The following is a 17,703-nucleotide window of genomic DNA, read 5'->3' on the forward strand; positions in this document are numbered from 1 at the left end:
ATTCAAACAATAGATAACATGCTTGACCTTTCCAAAAATAGACTGAGACTACAAAGTTTGTCTTTCCAGATTGAAAACTCTAAGCTGTTTACATGTTTACCAAGTTTGTGGGTTTTTTTTTTTTTTTTTTATGGGACAGGGAGTAGATTTCTGTAATAACCAAGGAGCTATGTCTTATGTCCCAATGAAAAAAAAAAGCAGCATGCTATTTCATATTAAAGTGTCATCTTTTTTTTAAATTTTGTTTTTGAGGATTTAACGATAAGGAAAGAAGTCCTAGTATACAACACGATAGCAGAAATAAACAAGATGCCAGATTTTAGAGATGAATTTGAATTTCATATTCTTTGGTCCTAATATCACATAATGATTGTTTTTACCAAAAAATACCATATGGCTAATGTGGACTTCATCTCCTCAACATTTGTTTGCTGCCTTACGCACACATTTTCATTTATATTGCTTTTTTTTTTTTTTTTTTTTTTTTTTTTAATGTATGGAGCTTCGAATAAGATGCCAAGAGAGATGATATGTTTGCGGAAGCCAGTGCCCACTCAAAGAGGATGTGATGTTGGCCTGGGTGTTACATGGCACTCCGAATCTCTCTGTGCATAAGGAGCAGGCTTTCATTTATGGCTGTAGTTGTCACCAAGAGATCACTGTTAATTTTCCTTAAAAACTCTTCTGTTGCAAATTTTCAATATGAAGAGAAGGAAAAAAAAAATCATCACGGACAAATGTGGCCAAACTTTTAAGATTTGGCTGTATCAGGAATTTCATCTCCAGTTTGTAGCCTCAACTAATCCTCCACAGTTTCTTGCCAGGGATTTCTTAAGTCTTAAGACTTCCAAAGAAGCTGGCAAGCAAGTGCCGTGCATCAGCAGGAACAGGTTGCAAAATGAAGACAAAGCTTCTGGCAAGGCACAGAGGATTGATAGAGGCCAGGCCACAAAATGGAGCTGGAGCCCCGGGTGATGAAAGATCACTGTGGTCACCATACAGATGCAGAGACGGGTTGTCCCTTCATCTGGGTGGTCATGTGGGGTGAGCCGTCATGCCCAGGCGGCCAGGGGAACAATTGGGAACAGCAGGCCAGGGGCATCCTTTGCCAGAGGAAGTGAAAAGCTTTTAGAATTGAGGGTGCTCAGAAGTCTGTGGGTGCAGTTCTCACCTCTGCTCTGATAAGGATTGTAAGACCAGCTGGAAGAGCACTGCAGGGTCAGAAGATGAAAATAAATCCTAGAGAAGAAAACAGGGAGATTTGGATCCATACTACTGTATGGAGTACAATTCGTGACCAGGGTACTTACACTATCCCTAATAATTGGAATAACTACGTTAGCCTTGCTCTGTCAGTAGTCCTCAGCTTGGATCCTCCTCCGTTCATCCCTGTGTCCTCCCTCACACCTGCCCCCTGCTTCCTGGTGCCTCCTCTCCCTCCATCCTTCCCTTTCCCATTTGTGCCCCCTCCTTCCCTTGTCTTCCTCTTCCCTGTCCCCTCTCCCTTCTCCTCTGATTTAAGAAGTAACTTCTCTCAGTAGCTTTATCAAGGACTGCTTATATTCTTGCAAGGCTGAGTACAAAGTTCCTCAGAGGACAGAAAATTCTGCTGTAATTCCAGCATCTGGTTGCATCAAAAACACCAGGGTGAATTGGATTTGTCAAAGCAGGACTTGGTAATGTTGCCCTAGTTTATGTGATGGGACCATTTTAGTTGGGACTTTTGTTAGTTTCATACATGCAGCTGGGAGGAGAGAGAATAGGACGTGCACTAGTTGACTTGCCCATAACATTATGTTTATCTGCCCCCAGAATTGAACATGTGAATACAAATAATCAGGACTTTCATCCTTTCTTAAGATGTGATGAAAAAAGGAGAGCAAGAGAGAAAATAAAAGAAAAAGAATAAAAAGGGACAAATACAGTAAAAAATCTTCAACGGGTAACATATAATAAAGTCTGTGAAACACACAACACAAATATATATGCTGTTAGTGCTTTAAACATGGGAGAAAACTACTCCCATTTTTTATTGCAGTCAATTATGGCAAAGTATCAGCATGTATTTTGTACCTTCACCTCACCCGTGTCCTTACACCCCCACAGAGAGAATACATTCTTATTGATGAATCACTGTGGGACACATCCTGTCTCATGTGTAGGGTAATGATGTGCCAAAATTAACATGTACCAAAATTGGGAAAGTCAGAACGGAATAACAGAGTGAGCTTAGGTGACAGGTAGTACTTTGACCTTTATAACGAATTCACTGAATTTCCCTCTTTTTAAGTCTCTGACTGTGTTCCACCAGGGCTGCCTTATATTTTAGGATCCGGGTTTCTTGCTTTGGAAGATTTATCAATTAATTCTGCACAAAAAGGGCTCACTTCTTCCTTTTAAAGCCTCCTCTGGAGCAATTTTGATCTACTCTGGCAGTTAAACAACAAGGAACAACATCAGTATTTTTTATTTGCTTCGAAGTCTTTTCTGTTTAGATCCCTGTCTAAACAGGGATAGCTTATTTGATCCCATTTGTCTACATACATTAGTTGGTAACTTTAGGAAGAACTTCATGGATGAATAACAACTAATTCCTGCCATTGCTTCTCTACCTTTTTGTGTGGGTGTAAGTATCTGTGGAACCTTGGGGTAGAGACTTCAATTCTTCATACCGGTTAGTTAATAGAGGGCATAATCATCACCACTAGTTGGAGGAAGGCCCTGCTTTTGCTTTTGTCTTTTCTTTCTTCACCTCCCTATCTCTGTTCTGTTTCCATTCTCCTTGATAATGTTGTTGATATGCCCTTAAAAATATATAGTGCTGTTTTGGGGACTTTACATAAGTGATGTTTTTCATTGACATAGATGATGTACTCAGGTTCTCATTCTGTTTCTCACGTTGGCTAGGCTTTATGCTTTTCAGGTCTTTCCTCTATGTACAGAGGTGGTTGAACCTTGTTGCCATGTGGGGTTCCATCCCAGGCATGCATTACATTTTTCTTTTCATTCCCATCGTGATAAACAGCTAAATTGTCTCAGCGTGCTGTGCGAGACACCCTCACAGCACGAACGGATGCCCTTCTGGAAAGGAAGGCCAGTTTAGAATCTCAGTGGAGATGCTTGGGGAGGCTCATTTTCCCAAGTCCCTGCCAACACTTTGCATTATACAAATTTTTCATTTTTGTCAATCTTTATGGCATCGCTAATTTTTATTTCTCTGATAACTAGTAGGCTGCTCATCACTTTATTTGCTTTTACCTATTTAAGTTCCCCCTTCTATGAATTGCCTGTTCATATATTCTGCCCACTTCTACCTTTTTTCTTATTGATTTGCTGGAGTTCCTGATATATGTTAGATATTAATTCCCTGATTTAGTCCTTGCTATTATCTTCTCCTTGTAAGTTACCTGTACGTTCATTTTGTCTGTTATACCCATCTTTGAGCAGAAATCCTATGTATCTACTTAAAATTTTGCAGCTTTTTCAGAAAAAAATTTTTTTGTGTTAGCTTGGAGCTAGCGATTGGCAGTAGATGGTATGAAAATTACAAAGTTGAGGCCAACGTTTAGAGAACTCAAGAACCAGCCTGATCTTTGAGACTGAAGCAGTGTGCAGAGTGCATTCCCCAAGAACTTTCCAGGAAGCATGAGCACGGGGAGTGCTCAGCAGTCACTTACGGTGCACACCAGCATTGAGTCATCTGTGGGGATTCCTGGCTCTTTGGAGTATCTTTCCTCGGCGTACTCAGGAACAGGATCATTTCAAATACCAATATAAGTAAGTACAGAGTGATCAGTCATTAAATTCTAACTCAGACTGAATTTCCACTCTGTAAGAAATTTTTAAATATAAAGATCTTTTGTTCATTGGCCTGGACCATGTAACTACTTCTTGCCAGTCACATATGAGCAGAGTCGACAGTGCCTCTTCCAGGTTGGGTTGGTAAAAAAACAAAAACAAAACCTCTTTTTTTTTCTACCAAATTCTCCCGTGCCTCTCTTCTTCGGTCAACCTGGATCACTGAGCTTTGAAGTGAAGATAGATGTCCGGGACAGTCACTCGTGCATGGAGCCAACTTCCCATGAGCTTTTGCTGCGATAAGACACTAACATGTGCAGATTATAACATGTGCAGCATTTCCTACTTCACCCTAACCAAGTATGGTAATAGTATTATCCCTCACTTTGTAGGTGAAGAAGGCACCAGAAATTAGCTTGTCCAGGTTTCTCACGTAGTCAGTCTCTGACTCCAAAGCTCAACATCTTAGTTTCAGTGCAGTTCTTGTTGTGAAGTGAATGTCTTATTGTGAAATTAATGTGTGCCGAGCACAGTACTCAGTGCTGTCCATACATCATCACCTGACCCTCAGGCTCCCCGTGGGGCAAGTGCTAATACTATCTCTCTAAGTGCAGAATGGGGGCCGAAGCCCATCTTTCTGACTCCAGACCTGAGGGCTGACCCACTATATTAGATCTCCCCTGAGTACTTAAGGATGAAGTAACTCAGAAAACAAAATCGCTGTCCTGTTAGATATCAAGTAAAACAGCAACAACAGCAACAACAACAGATTTTTAAAGCAACAAACGAGCAGGGGATAGCATTAGGCCAGCAGTCTGCCGTGGCAGGTGCTCAGCAAACGTTTCCCATGGTTTGTGCACACTACTATTCTTGAATGCTGGCACTTGAGGCGGGGGAAGAGGTTAAATTAGAGGACAGTGTAAATGTAGCTAAAGATTGTTGTGAACATTCTAATGGTGGTTTCTTGACACTCCCAAGAGAACTTAAGTTTGATGGGATTGTCTGACTGTTAATCAGATCTAATTTCACTTCCTTTTCTGTACCATGAGTATGTGTCTGGTTCATTACTAATTCCTGGTAGGCCTCTCGTCAGTGATTTAGGTCCCTGGTTTCTGCTGCTACTGTTTTGCATTTCTGTTTTGTCTTGTTTCTTTGCTTCACAATGGGACAAGAAGAGAGAATACATTTTTTCCTGAGACAGTTCATCAGAAATTCATCAGTCGGTGAGGGGGAAAGGTGTTTAAGGCCGTGCACACACATCCCTGTGAGAATGGGATCGCTCAGCGGCAGCAGACCTCACTGGGCTGTGATAGGAAGGTACTTGTAGGCAGGTGGTTAGCCCCGGGGACTGCTTCCTGGGGTTAGCGGCAGTCCAGAAGAGCCAGCTGTCATCATCAGTACAAGACTCAGAGTGTGAGAGGGAGTCCGGCTCAAGGTGCCATGTCTGTAGCAGGCCATTTATACTTATGAAACATTTCCTAACTGGGTGTTGCTATTCAAAAAGAAGAAGAAGAAGAAGCAGCAGCAGCAGCAGCTAAATCATTGAATTGGGTTTTTAAGTACTGTAGGGCAATGGTTTTGAGACCTTTAAAAATTTTTGTAAGTTAGCAGAAACACCCCCCTTGGCAATCCCAGGTGGTACAACTTAGAATCAGAAGCCATCTTGGTGGACCTCTGTTTGCTTATTCAGTCTTTCTGACGTCCAGAAGGGGCCCCTGAGGCACCGCCTTGTAGACAAATCTTTCTCTTAGTGTACCTTTCCTACACTTTCGGTTCCTTTTTCTCCTTGTGTACCTGCTTGAGGGCTCTCCCTGTCTCTGATTCTTCAGGCCATTTTCTAAGTTCTTGAGCAGTTCTGTCCAGCCGACGGCTTTCCCCTCTCAGTACTTGCATAGGGTTCGGTAGAACTGCCCGGGTGTGCAGGGCTCTGGGGTGATGGGCTCACAGCCTCTGACCAGGTGTATTAACTGCATCAGCTCCCAATGAACTGATTATTCACTCCTTGTGTTTCTCTTTGCCTCTTGGTCCCCTTTCTTTGCTGGGAGACCAGAAACACAAAGTAGATGGTTCTAGTCACAGCTGCTTTCACTGGCTGTGTTCTCAGGCAGGTCTTTTACTGTGTCTGGCCTCGGTTTCCTGTACAGTGAGGCTAAATTAGGTCTGAGGATCCCTAGTAAGTTCTTTGCAATAAGAAGTTTTGAGATTCAAAGCCAGTTGAGTTGGTCACAGTTTCTGTCACACCCCATGCCCGCAACTCAGAGATTCTTTTCTGGCCCAAAGTGGGCACCAGAGCAAGAAGTCAGCATTCTCTCCTGGCTCTTCCTCAGAGTGGAGGTACGGTTTGCGGGGGGAGGTGGTGGTTACTTTATCTATCTCCGAGACCGTGCTGTTTTCTGTAGTAGCCTCATTGGGTGGAGAAGGTTCTGATTACCTATTAGCAATCTGCTAAGATTGGCATCCCACAAATTGGGGGTGGGGACTTTGCCAATAATAGAAACTTTGGACTTTAGCCGATGTTCAGATTCCTTGTAGAAGGTGTGGCCTGGGGGAAAAGGATTAACTTGATAAGGAACAGTAAAAATTGTTAAGTTTCTAGACACTAAATTATAAGCATTGCCAACTGGGAGAAAGGAGGGAAGGCCTGCCAGATGAATAGAAGATGATGTATGTGCTCTAACTGTATTGTTATTATTGTCACGTTACTCATTGATTCATTCATTCAACATGCATTCACTGAAGAGCCATGTATCGGATACTTGACTAGCCACTACGGGTTCTTTATTCCTTAGGGCCGCTACTGAAGACTGTTCTCAGACTTTTGGCCTAAGTTAGAGTTGCCTGCCATTAGAAGCTAGTGACTTTAAAAAAAAAATTTTTTTTAACATTTATTCATCTTTTGAGAGACAGAGAGAGACAGGGTGTGAGTGGGGGAGGGGCAGAGAGAGAGGGAGACACAGAATCCGATGCAGGCTCCAGGCTCTGAACTGACAGCACAGAGCCCAACGTGGGGCTCGAACTCATGGACCATGAGATCATAACCTGAGCCGAAGTCAGATACTTAACCGACTGAGCCACCCAGGTGCCCCAGAAGCTAGTGACTTTTTTGATCATACTACATAGTCCAGTCCTAGGGGTTGAGATATAGACATAGTTTTCTTGAGGTAAACATTCTGATGTGACTTTCCTTTATAGAAATATAATTATTTCTTAACATAAATTAATCTTAAATTCTAAGGGTACATATCTGTATTTCAAATTAATTGATATAGAGAAATCCAGAAGAAAGCAGAAGTCTCGGTATAATTAATTACCTTCTTCACATACTTTTAACTGTTCTAATTGTTAACCCTGTGGTTTCATTTCTGTAATGTCACCATTCTTTTCTTGTACTCCCTTCCTTAGCTGTAGAAATCTCTGGGCTTATCCATGGCTCACTGGCTCTGCAGCCTCCCACAATGTCATTCCATCTCCTTAACATTAAAGTCTCTTGAAAAAGAAAAGCCTGCAGGGGGAGCTGGGGTAGGGGAAAGCCTGTCTGGTGCTTTCCTGCTTTCCTGTCTTTTATTAATGTATAAGGTATTCAGTACCTAGTACGTGCCTGGGCTGGAGCCAAGTCCTGTAGCTACAAAGATAAATAAGAAAGATGTGTTTCCACCCTTGAGCTGCTCACAGTCTAGGGAGGGAGAACAGCATATGAAATAGTAAATTATACTATACTGTGGAAAGTGCTGGGTCTGAGTTATGAACAAAGTACACTAGAAGAATACAAGAGAGTGCTATGCTAGTAACTTCCCAAAAGGGCGTAGGGGTTTCACCAAGATATGATGATGGTTGAGCTAGGTATCAAAGAAAGCTGTAGAATTTGCCAGGTGGCAAAGGTGGCAGCAGGAGATAGTATTTCACCTTTATACCACAAGGAAACAGAAGGATAGCATATGCTACAGTGACTTTTTTCCCAATAAAAAACGGAATTATTTTGCTTTTTCCCTTAAGAGAGAGAGGGAAGGCAGGGAGGAAGAATGCAAGAGAAAGGAAGAGCAAGGCAAGCAAGCCTCCCTCTTCCTACCAGTGTCAGTTAAAGCTCCTGGATTAGGTGTTCCATGAAACTGAAGTACAGTAGCAAAGCTCAGTCATTAAATAATTTTGGCCAGTCCCTTTGAAATGAATATCTAAAAGGAAAGGAAAAACAAAGAAACTTCCTCAGAGCAGATTTCTTGAAATAATTATGTTTCTTCTAAACAAAGCATTTTAAACATGCAAGCAGAACACTTAGCAGAGATTTTGGATCAGAGATATAAAGTGATTCCATCTCAGTGTTAACTCTTAATTCCTTATACAAATGGAGGACAGTGGTATAAGACAATTCAGGTATTTTTAATCTGTTTTCAGAATGCAGCCTATATCATTTGCAGCTCCAAGTTTACCATGATACGTTTCTTGGATCAATGATAGAATGATTTTGCATCTCCTCAGCATATAGTAGCTAAAACCTTCAAGAGGGTACCACAGACTTTTATGCTAATGTCTTCTGAATTTCCTATTGGTCATCAAAAAGGAGAGTCATCAGATTGGTTCTGGAAACTGCTGTCTTTATGTTGAGTTAGGTTGGGACTTCAAAATACTTTTTTAAGAAAGTTCTCAAGCATACACAAAGCCAGGAAAACATAGTATAATGGACTCCAGATAATCATCCTTCATATTTAACAACATTTTGTTATATACTACATTCATCTATTTCTCTTCAGCATCTTTTGAACCTGCATTCATTTGCATGTTTTTATGCATGTGTGTGTATAGCTCTATGTGATTTTATCTTATGTAGTTTCATGTAACCACCACCACAATCATGAGCCAGGGCTGTTGTATCACTGCAAAACAACGTGTTTGTATGGTCTCTTTGTTTTTGCATTATACTTAGGAAGGTAGGTGGGTTTTCATTTATTTTGAGGGAGTCATTATAAATGGTACCATGCTTTTAATTTTGGTTTGCATATGTTTGTTGCTAGCAGATAGTAATATGATTAATTTTTGTGTGGTGATCTTGTATCCTACAATCTTGCGAAATTGGCCTATTAGTTCTACTGGCTTTTTGTAGTTCCTTGGGATTTTCTACCTAGACTATCATGACATCTGCAAATAAGGACAGTTTTATTTTTTCTTTCTGATATATATGCCTATTATTTTATTTTCTTGCCTTATTGCATTGGCTAGGACTTCTACTTCTATGTTGAATAAGGGTGGTGAGCAGCAACATTCTTGCCTTGTTCCTGATCCTAGGTGGGAAGGCATTCAGTCTTTTACTTCTAAGTATGATGTTAGGATTTTTGTAGATATTCTTTATCAAATTGAGGAGGTTCCCCTTTATTCTTAGTTTTCTAGGAGTTTTTATCATGAATGATTGTTGGACATGGTAAAATATTTTTTCTGCATCTATTGATGTGCTTATTTGGTTTAGCAATTGATATCTGTCCTGAACTGCTGCCTTCCCCAAACACTCATGGCAGGCCCCTTATTGCCAGTGGTAAAATAATCTAAAGAAGAAGAATATTCCAGAGAAAGCAATTTGGGATATGAATGCATGTTACTGATAGATCTACACTGATGAATATCAAAAGGAATTGATCAGATACTTGTTGAAAATCTGGCTTTTGAAGTTCTTTCCTTTCTTAGCATTGCTGTAATATATACTGAGGCAGGTACAGAGCAGAGCAGAGAGGTTAAGAATAAGACTTTGTTCTTTTTTTTTTTTTTTTTTAACTTTATTTTTTATTTTTTAAACTTTACATCCAAATTAGTTAGTATATAGTGAAGCAATGATTTCAGTAGATTCCTTAATGCCCCTTACCCATTTAGCCCATCCCCTCTCCCACAACCCCTCCAGCAGCCCTCAGTTTGTTCTCCATATTTATGAGTCTCTTTTGTTTTGTCCCTCTCCATGTTTTTATATTATTCTTGTTTCCCTTCCCTTATGTTCATCTGCTTTGTCTCTTAAAGTCCTCATATGAGTGAAGTCATATGATTTTTGTCTTTCTCTGACTAATTTCACTTAGCATAATACCCTCCAGTTCTATCCACGTAGTTGCAGATGGCAAGGTTTCATTCTTTTTGATTGCCGAGTAATACTCCATTGTATATATTTACCACATTTTCTTTATCCATTCATCCATCGATGGACATTTGGGCTCTTTCCATACTTCGGCTATGGTGCATAGTGCTGCCATTAACATGGGGGTGCACGTGTCCCTTCGATACAGCACACCCGCATCCCTTATATAAATACCTAGTGGTGCAATTGCTGGGTCGTAGGGTAGTTCTATTCTTAATTTTTTGAGGAACCTCCATCCTGTTTTTCCAGAGTGGCTGCACCAGTTTGCATTCTCACCAGCAATGCAAAAGAGATCCTCTTTCTCCGCATCCTTGCCAACATCTGTTGCTGCCTGAGTTGTTCATGTTAGCCATTCTGACAGGTGTGAGGTGGTGTCTCGTTGTGGTTTTGATTTGTATTTCCCTGATGATGAGTGATGTGGAGCATTTTTTCATGTGTAAGACTTTGTTCTAAAGCGGCCTTCATCATTTACTAACTATATGTGACTTTAAGCAAACCACTTACCTTACCTAAGCCTCAGCTTCCTCATCTGTAAAATAGGGCTGATAACTATCTCATGTTGTTGTGAGGATTAAACAAGATGGCACATATAAAATGCTTAACATGTAATAGGCATTTAATAGGTATCAGCTGCTGCTGTTGTAGTTGTTGCAGTATTCACGTATTTAACAAGAATTTATTAAACTCTCTCACATACAAAGCGTTGTGCTGTATTTTGGTTGAGACACAGTTATATGAAGTGCAGATTCAATCTTAGAAGAATGTGCCATTCAATTTTCACACATCCCATATTGTTTGAGTAAGTGAATGAAAACTTTCCTCTCTTGCACCCATCCAAGACCAGTCAGTCTTTGGTCCTTAACTTCCCACCCCTGCCCCTTGGCGCCTGTCCTGTCTTTCTCACTCTCCCCCTTTTCCTCTCTCCTCCTCACCTCACTGGTTTTTGGTAGCAATCAAGCTGTTTTAGGTGAACCAGTTTCTGTTGCTGACTCTCGTGGGGATTCCTTTTTTCTTTCTCCCTCATTTTACTTTTCCAGTTTTTCAGAGCTTCCCTAATTATGTTTGGGGCCATCTTTCTCTTAAATCTTTCTATTTCCTTAGAGAATCTTGGGACAGCTGAAAACCTCAGGGCAGCCCCTCTTCACAGGTTATTCTTGTATTTCTAAGCCCAAAATGCCCATGATTATGACTAAGCTGAGAGACGCCTGAATCCAAAGTAATAATAATGAAAAAATTAGTGACATTAACCTCTAAAAGCCTTGATGGCGCCCAGAATTCCTTAATAGAATCTGCACTGAATTTCCCACTTCTCTCCTCATTTTATTCTGATTAAACCTTCTTTTCCTCAGATAAGAGCATGAAGATAAATTAAAAGCTCCAACCTAATTTTTGTTTAATTGCTACATTTCAAAAGAACTCACTTCTATTATTTTCTCATTGCAGATCTACAGTATTTCTGCTACTCTGTGGATTTGTAAAAGCTTTAGTGGGTTGGCCTAAGAGTATCACCTCCTTCACAACATTATTTCTAAAGGAAAATGCATCCCCTGAATTCGCAAACAAGCTGACTTTGGGAACCCGCTTTGTTGGTACACGGGGCACTCCCTGTGCTAAGTGTTCCAACTTGTAGAGGGTTGCAGTCCTTTCAGATATTTTAGAGAGCCAAACCAGCCTGTAAGTGCAGCATTTGGTTCATCCTCCTTGGAAAGAAAACCACCTAATTAGGGTTGCCATGACAACTCTGTTTTCCTGCAGTATAACAGACCTATTGACCTGAAGTTAAGGTTGATGGAGCACATGTGCATGTTGATGACAGAAAGCATCATCCAAAATCTAAGAATATTGGCTCCATTTCCCTGCTAGCTTCTTTTGTAATTTATGCCCCTAGCAAGCATTTATTAAGCACCTTTTGTGTGGAGAGCTTATATAAACCCATGAAATATCTACACAAGAAGAAAGAAATGGTAAAAAACCCTCTCATGGAGATTGAATAAAATCCAGACACCTGCCCATCACCTTCATAAGCTGGCCCCTGCCAGCACATTTAGCCCCTCTCCTCCCACCCGCCCCGGAGGCTCTCTGTTTTGGCCACATCGACCTCTTCCTGATCTGCAAGCACTCCAGGCTCATTGCCACCTTTGGGCTTTTGCACGTGCTGTTCCCTCTACCACAAAGATGTTGCTGCCATGTGTTTACTTATTTGGCTCCACTCCACCTTTAGGGTCTATTTGAATATATTTCCCCAAGAGAGGCTTTTCCTGATTGCTGTAAAGTTGCCTCCCACTACCTTCCCACGTAACCTAATTAAGCTCTTTGGCATTATATTTTGTTTCCTTCTTAAGTGCTTTTTGTTCTTTTCGGTTATTTTGTTATCATTTCATTATTGCATTGTCTGTATTTTATTAGAATGTCTCTTATTAGAAACTCTATGAGAGCAAGAATGGTATTTGTCTTGTTTCCTGTCACACCTATTAATATTTGTTGAGTGAATGAAGAGGAGAGTGATGGACCATCATGGTAGTCAAGAACGGCTCCAGATCACCTCTGGTATGCAGCAAGTGAAAGAGCATAGTTGTTTGTTTGTTTTTAATTATCCTTCTCTATTTTTAATAGATTAAGAGCAAATCGCTGGTTTATTATACAGTTCTCTAATGAGCCCCCCCCCCCAAATGAATGCATTACTGAAAAATGCAAACAGAATAAGGTGATTAAAAAGGAAAAAGAAAGAAAAGAAAGACTTCATGGACTGGCACTCATGTAAGTGTTTTGGATGATGGACATGGTTGGGTAGGAACAATGGCCAGAAGGCATTTTATGTGTGAGGAATGCCCTATATTCATAAGTGCTGTGTTGAGGTCAAATAGGCATTAAGATAATCGATAAGAGCATGTTTGAGTGACCAGCTGAACTGTAGGCAAGGCACCACTTGGAGAGGAAGCATGAAAGAAGCAGACACGTGGAATTCAGAATGTTTAGGAAGCGGTTCAGTTGGCCCGAGCGTTACAGGGGCCATCCTGCATTCAGAAAAATAAACAGTGGGCCTGAAGTAGAAAAAACAGAATGTCTACCATGAGGAAGCAATTCTCTATTTGAAGAAACATGTCTAAAGTTGTAGAGTCTCGGGTTGGGGGCGGGCAGGGGGCTGGATAGGGAGAAGGAAAGTTTAAAAGGGCCCTTTAGCTGCCCTTTTACTTTAGCTGTGCTTTAACTTTCGTCCAGGGCAAATTTGTTTCTTAGGTGCATTAAAAGTGTGGCTTTTCAAGCATTTGACAGTAGATACCCACTAAATGAATTTATTTTTTAGTTTGGTTTGAATGTTGATTCTCTTTCTTGTAAGAGAAACAAACGAGTACCTAAGTATTAGAACCCAATGGTAGTAAGAAGTAACATTTAAAACTATGTGTGAGCCACTTGCTAAATACCTCACATAATTCTTTAATTCACTTTTCACAGTAGCCCTGGGAGCTTTGTTATGGTCCCCATTTCATAGATGAGCAAACTGAGGCTCAGGGAAGTTTTAAACAGCTTGTCCCAAGGTCATTATTCTGTGTGGCCAAGTTGGCTCTCAGATGCTCATGGTCCATCTGATTCCAGAGCAAGGGCTCTTAACCACCTCATTTTTCTGGCTCATTCACACTTCAGTCTAGCTTTTGTTATGTTTTTATTTCGTATCATGTTATACATCTCCATGCTTTTATTTGAGATGCTGACCTGTTCAAACTAAATTACTTGATGCTCGTTGCACAGTTATTTATTACTTGCCTACGATACACAAGGTATTATATAGCATATTAATAACATTAATTGAAAAATCACCTAGCCAGTTATATATTGCATTACATTAAAGAAAATTAAACTCATCAAAGTCATATTTTCTTTCCCTGAAATTCTCTTTGTGTGTCATATAGCAGTGGATCAAATATGAGCATAACAATTGAAAGGATAATTATTAGGGCTTCTTGGGTAACTTTCTATGTTGATATTTAAATGGAAGAAGGAAAGTTACAAGAATAGAATGGTGAGCTGCCTTCTATCTTTTACCCAGTTTCACCCATTATTTACATTTTGCCCCATTTGCCTTGTCATTCTGTATAATTTATAGTTGTATATTATGATTATTTTTTAACTCAGCCAGTGAAGAGTTGGGCACACGAGGCACTTTACCCTAACTGCTTCAGAAAGTATTTCCTAAGAGCACGGACATTCTCTCCCACCACTGCGGTGCAGGTCTCAAATCAGGAAATGTATCGGTGACACAGTACGATTATCTAATCCACAATCTGTATTCTAATTCTGTCAATTGTTCCGCTAATATCCCTGTTCGCTATTTTTTACCCTGGTCCAGGACCCAAGCCAGGATCACACATGGTCTTTAGTCGTCGTGTCTATTTTTCTTTAGTCTAGAGCGGTTTCTCATCTTTCTTTATCTTTCTTAACCTTGACACTTTTGAGGAGTTCAGGCCAATTATTTTGTTGCTCAACTTGGGTTCGTTTGATGCTTCCTCATGATTAGATTCAGGTTAATGGATTTTTGGCAGCGGTGCACGTACCTGGTGTGTGTCCCGAGGGCACGTGATGCCAGCGTGATCACTTGGCTAAGGTAGTGTCCACAAGGTTTCTTTAACGTTACTAATTTTCTCTTTGTAATTAATGAAAAACTTATGGGGAGATATGTTGAGACTATTAAAACATCCTCATCAGACTTCTACCCGCTAGTTTTAACATCCATTGATGATTTTTCTAGCTCCTTTCCTTCTACATTTATTAGTTGGCTTTCTATTACAAAGAAGAGCTGCCCTTGTGTGTTTATTTACCCATTTACCTCTTTGTATCAGAAAATTTGTATTTGTCTATTTGTATCTATTTGTATTACTGATTCTGTTTTATTCAGTGGGGCATATGCCATTGCTATCATTATTTTGTTGCATAAAGAAAGATAACCCCGTCTCCAAAAAAAGGATTGTTCTTTGGAGTGCTGTATTAGATTTCTGTTACTGCTGTAACAGATCACTGCAATTTTAGCAGCTTAAAACAACACAGATTTATTGTCCTACAGTTCTGTAGGTCAGAAGTTCAGTGTAAGTTTCACTGGGTTAAAATCAAGGTGGTAGGGAGCCATATTCCTTTCTGGAGAATCTAGTGGAGAATCTGCCCCTGTGTTCACTCGGGTTGTTGGAAGAATCCGGTGTCCTTGCTGGAGATCACCCAATGATCTTTCCCGGCTTCTGTGGGCCGCCTGCCTCCCTTGGCTTGTGGCCATCTTCCTCCATCTTCAGGGCCAGCAACAGATCCCTCTTGCTTCCAGTGTTTCCTGTCTCTTCTGGTGGCACGTCTCTTATTTACTCCTCTGTTTCCTTCTTCTGCTTTTAAGGACTCGTGTGATTAGATCAAGCCCAGCCAGGTAATGCAAGATAATTATGTCAAGGTCTTTAACCTTCTGGGAAGTCCGTTTTACCATGTAAGGTAACATATTCACAGGTTCTGAAGACTATTCTGCCTATTATTCTGCCATTATCCTGCCTGTCACAAATGCCTAACCCTGTTCAAGGCTGGTGCTAGGAACTTGCTTCTGTTTAATCAGAAAAAGACATCAGGCAGAGAATTACAAGCAAAAAAACTGTTCAGTGAGAGATTGTTTCATATTTTGTTAAAAGGAATAGGCTTATAGTCAGGAGCAGGGGCTGAGAAGAACATAGAGTATTAACAGGGCCTCAGTCACAGTTCCTGAAGGGTTGGGCAGGCTGCGGAGAAACCATGCAAGCATGGAGGGCTTAGTGTCCAGGTGTCCCTGTTGCAAACTGAAACTGTGGTAATATTGGCTGTAGAACTTCCATGCATGCAGGGCTGGTGAGAAAGCACATATGGGGGACAGGCATGGCTCAGAGTTCCTACTTCCCGCATGGAGCACCCTCCCTTTTCACAGCACCTAGCACGCCTGTCTCTTAATCATGTGCTTTCACTATTTTTTTAATTTTGTGCCAAGAAAGTTTATGTGCTGAGATTGGATCTCTCAGTTGTTCCAGGATTTCTAAAGCTTTCTTTAATAAGACAGGCTTCTAGGGTTCTGAACCCAAAAAAACTACCTTCCTGTCTACATCACTGCACTAGACCAGGGGATAACGAGAGAACCAAAGGGGATTTGAGAGTGGTTGACCCCATCCTAACTGTGCCTATAAGAAGACAATACCAAGAAAGCTAAGTGATCACTAGAGCCCCCACAGCCAGATGGTCTGTGGTGCGAGGCAGGGTTTCGAGCAATGGTGAAATACATGGCTTCAGGAATTGAATGGTTCGATTCAACCCAGTGTCTTTCATTTACTGGATGAGATAACGGAGTCAGTTACCCAACCTGCCATGCCTTACTGTGTGTATCTGTAGAACATGTCAACCTCATAGGTCTCTTATAAGGAGTAAAGAAAGCTAATGAATGAAAGCTTTCAGTACAATGCCTGGCGCATGGAAAGTGCTCAGTATGTGGTACCTGTCGTTACTGATCTTCTGACGGTAGTAGAATCTAGATCAATAATGTAGAATCCCAAAGCCCTTGGGATTTTAGGGTCCCAACCCTGGAACTAAACTATGTAAATACTCTGCACACCTCTCAGGTACTTCATCCATTTGGTTGGCCATTGCCCTTCCCATTACGCCTTTGCTTACCAAGTTCAACACCTTCTATGCTTTGCATTCACTTATTTTTATACCTTGGCTTCTCTGTCTTTCTTTCTTTTTCTCCCTACTACTGAGGTAGTATGTGCCAGTTATAGCCACCAATACCAATTCCAGTACCACCAAAGAACAAAGTATACAAGGTAAAATGTCTTCATTTTGTCCTACAATAGCTCCCCCTTACCCTGGAAGTTACTCGACGTCATGATCTCCTCATTCCCAAGTGGACAGCGGAATTAAAAACCCCTGTCGGTTGGATTTCCCTCCGTTAATCTAGAATTTCTGTCTCTCCACCACCACTGGTTTGTGTTCTCGCTCTATTGCTCTCTGTCGCCTCTGAGGCCCAAAGAAGGCCTCTGAGATGCTCCGGAAGCCCCTGTTCATTCTGACTCTGTCCCCTTTCTGCCTCTGTGTCTTTCCATTCCTGTCTGGGGGATGTGCTCCCCAGTGATGTGTCCACCCTTCTTCTTCCCCATGCTGGGGCCAACGCTGACCTATGTGGGACCACACTCTTCCTCGGGACAGTGAGCCTCAAGCTTTCACCTCGATGAAAAAGGAGAGGGGAAATATGACTTACTAGGAAATGCACGATATGTGGATGTAGTGTTTTCAAACTGTTGTCCCCATTAGCTCAGCTTGGGGTTTTGTTGTTGCTGTTTTAATTTAGATGTAAAAGTGGTGTCATCTATTACATACCATTCTGCAACTTGCTTCTTCTTTTAACAATATATCATGGTCATTTTTCTAAACCGTGACCTATAGGTCACTGTCATTCTTCCCAGTGGGTACGTTGTACTCCACTGGAAGGTTCTCTCCAATATATTCAGCTCCTCGGTCGGCAGATGTTTCCCTTTGAAACCTGTTTACGTTTGTGATTTGGTTCTACCTGTGTGAACGAGCCATACATTCTCTCTGAGCACTGGCTCAGTCCTCACCCTTCTAAGGAGGCTCCTGTCTCTGAATATGCCCAAGTCATGTGTTGAGTCTGGAGGACAGTTAGAGCGTTTGCTGCTCAGGTGATGAGCATGGCTGCAGCTCGAGTTTGAGGAGGTGATGTGAGTGAGCTTCAGGGCTCCCCCTGCTCTGAAGTGACCCTGAGCCCCTGTTCATTCCTAGCGAAATGAGGAAGCACA

At 41.2% G+C, this 17,703-nt stretch overlaps 1 protein-coding gene across 4 annotated transcripts in view; it reads left to right on the forward strand.

Annotated features, from left to right (window-relative positions):
- The window catches only part of BABAM2 (BRISC and BRCA1 A complex member 2), a 403,301-nt gene that overhangs the window by 284,225 nt on the left and 101,373 nt on the right, over positions 1–17,703 (forward strand). The gene's annotated exons all lie outside the window — the stretch shown is intronic.

This window comes from Puma concolor, chromosome A3 (genome assembly GCF_028749965.1).
Source record: "Puma concolor isolate L17-30 chromosome A3, mPumCon1.1.hap2, whole genome shotgun sequence".
NCBI lineage: Eukaryota > Metazoa > Chordata > Mammalia > Carnivora > Felidae > Puma > Puma concolor.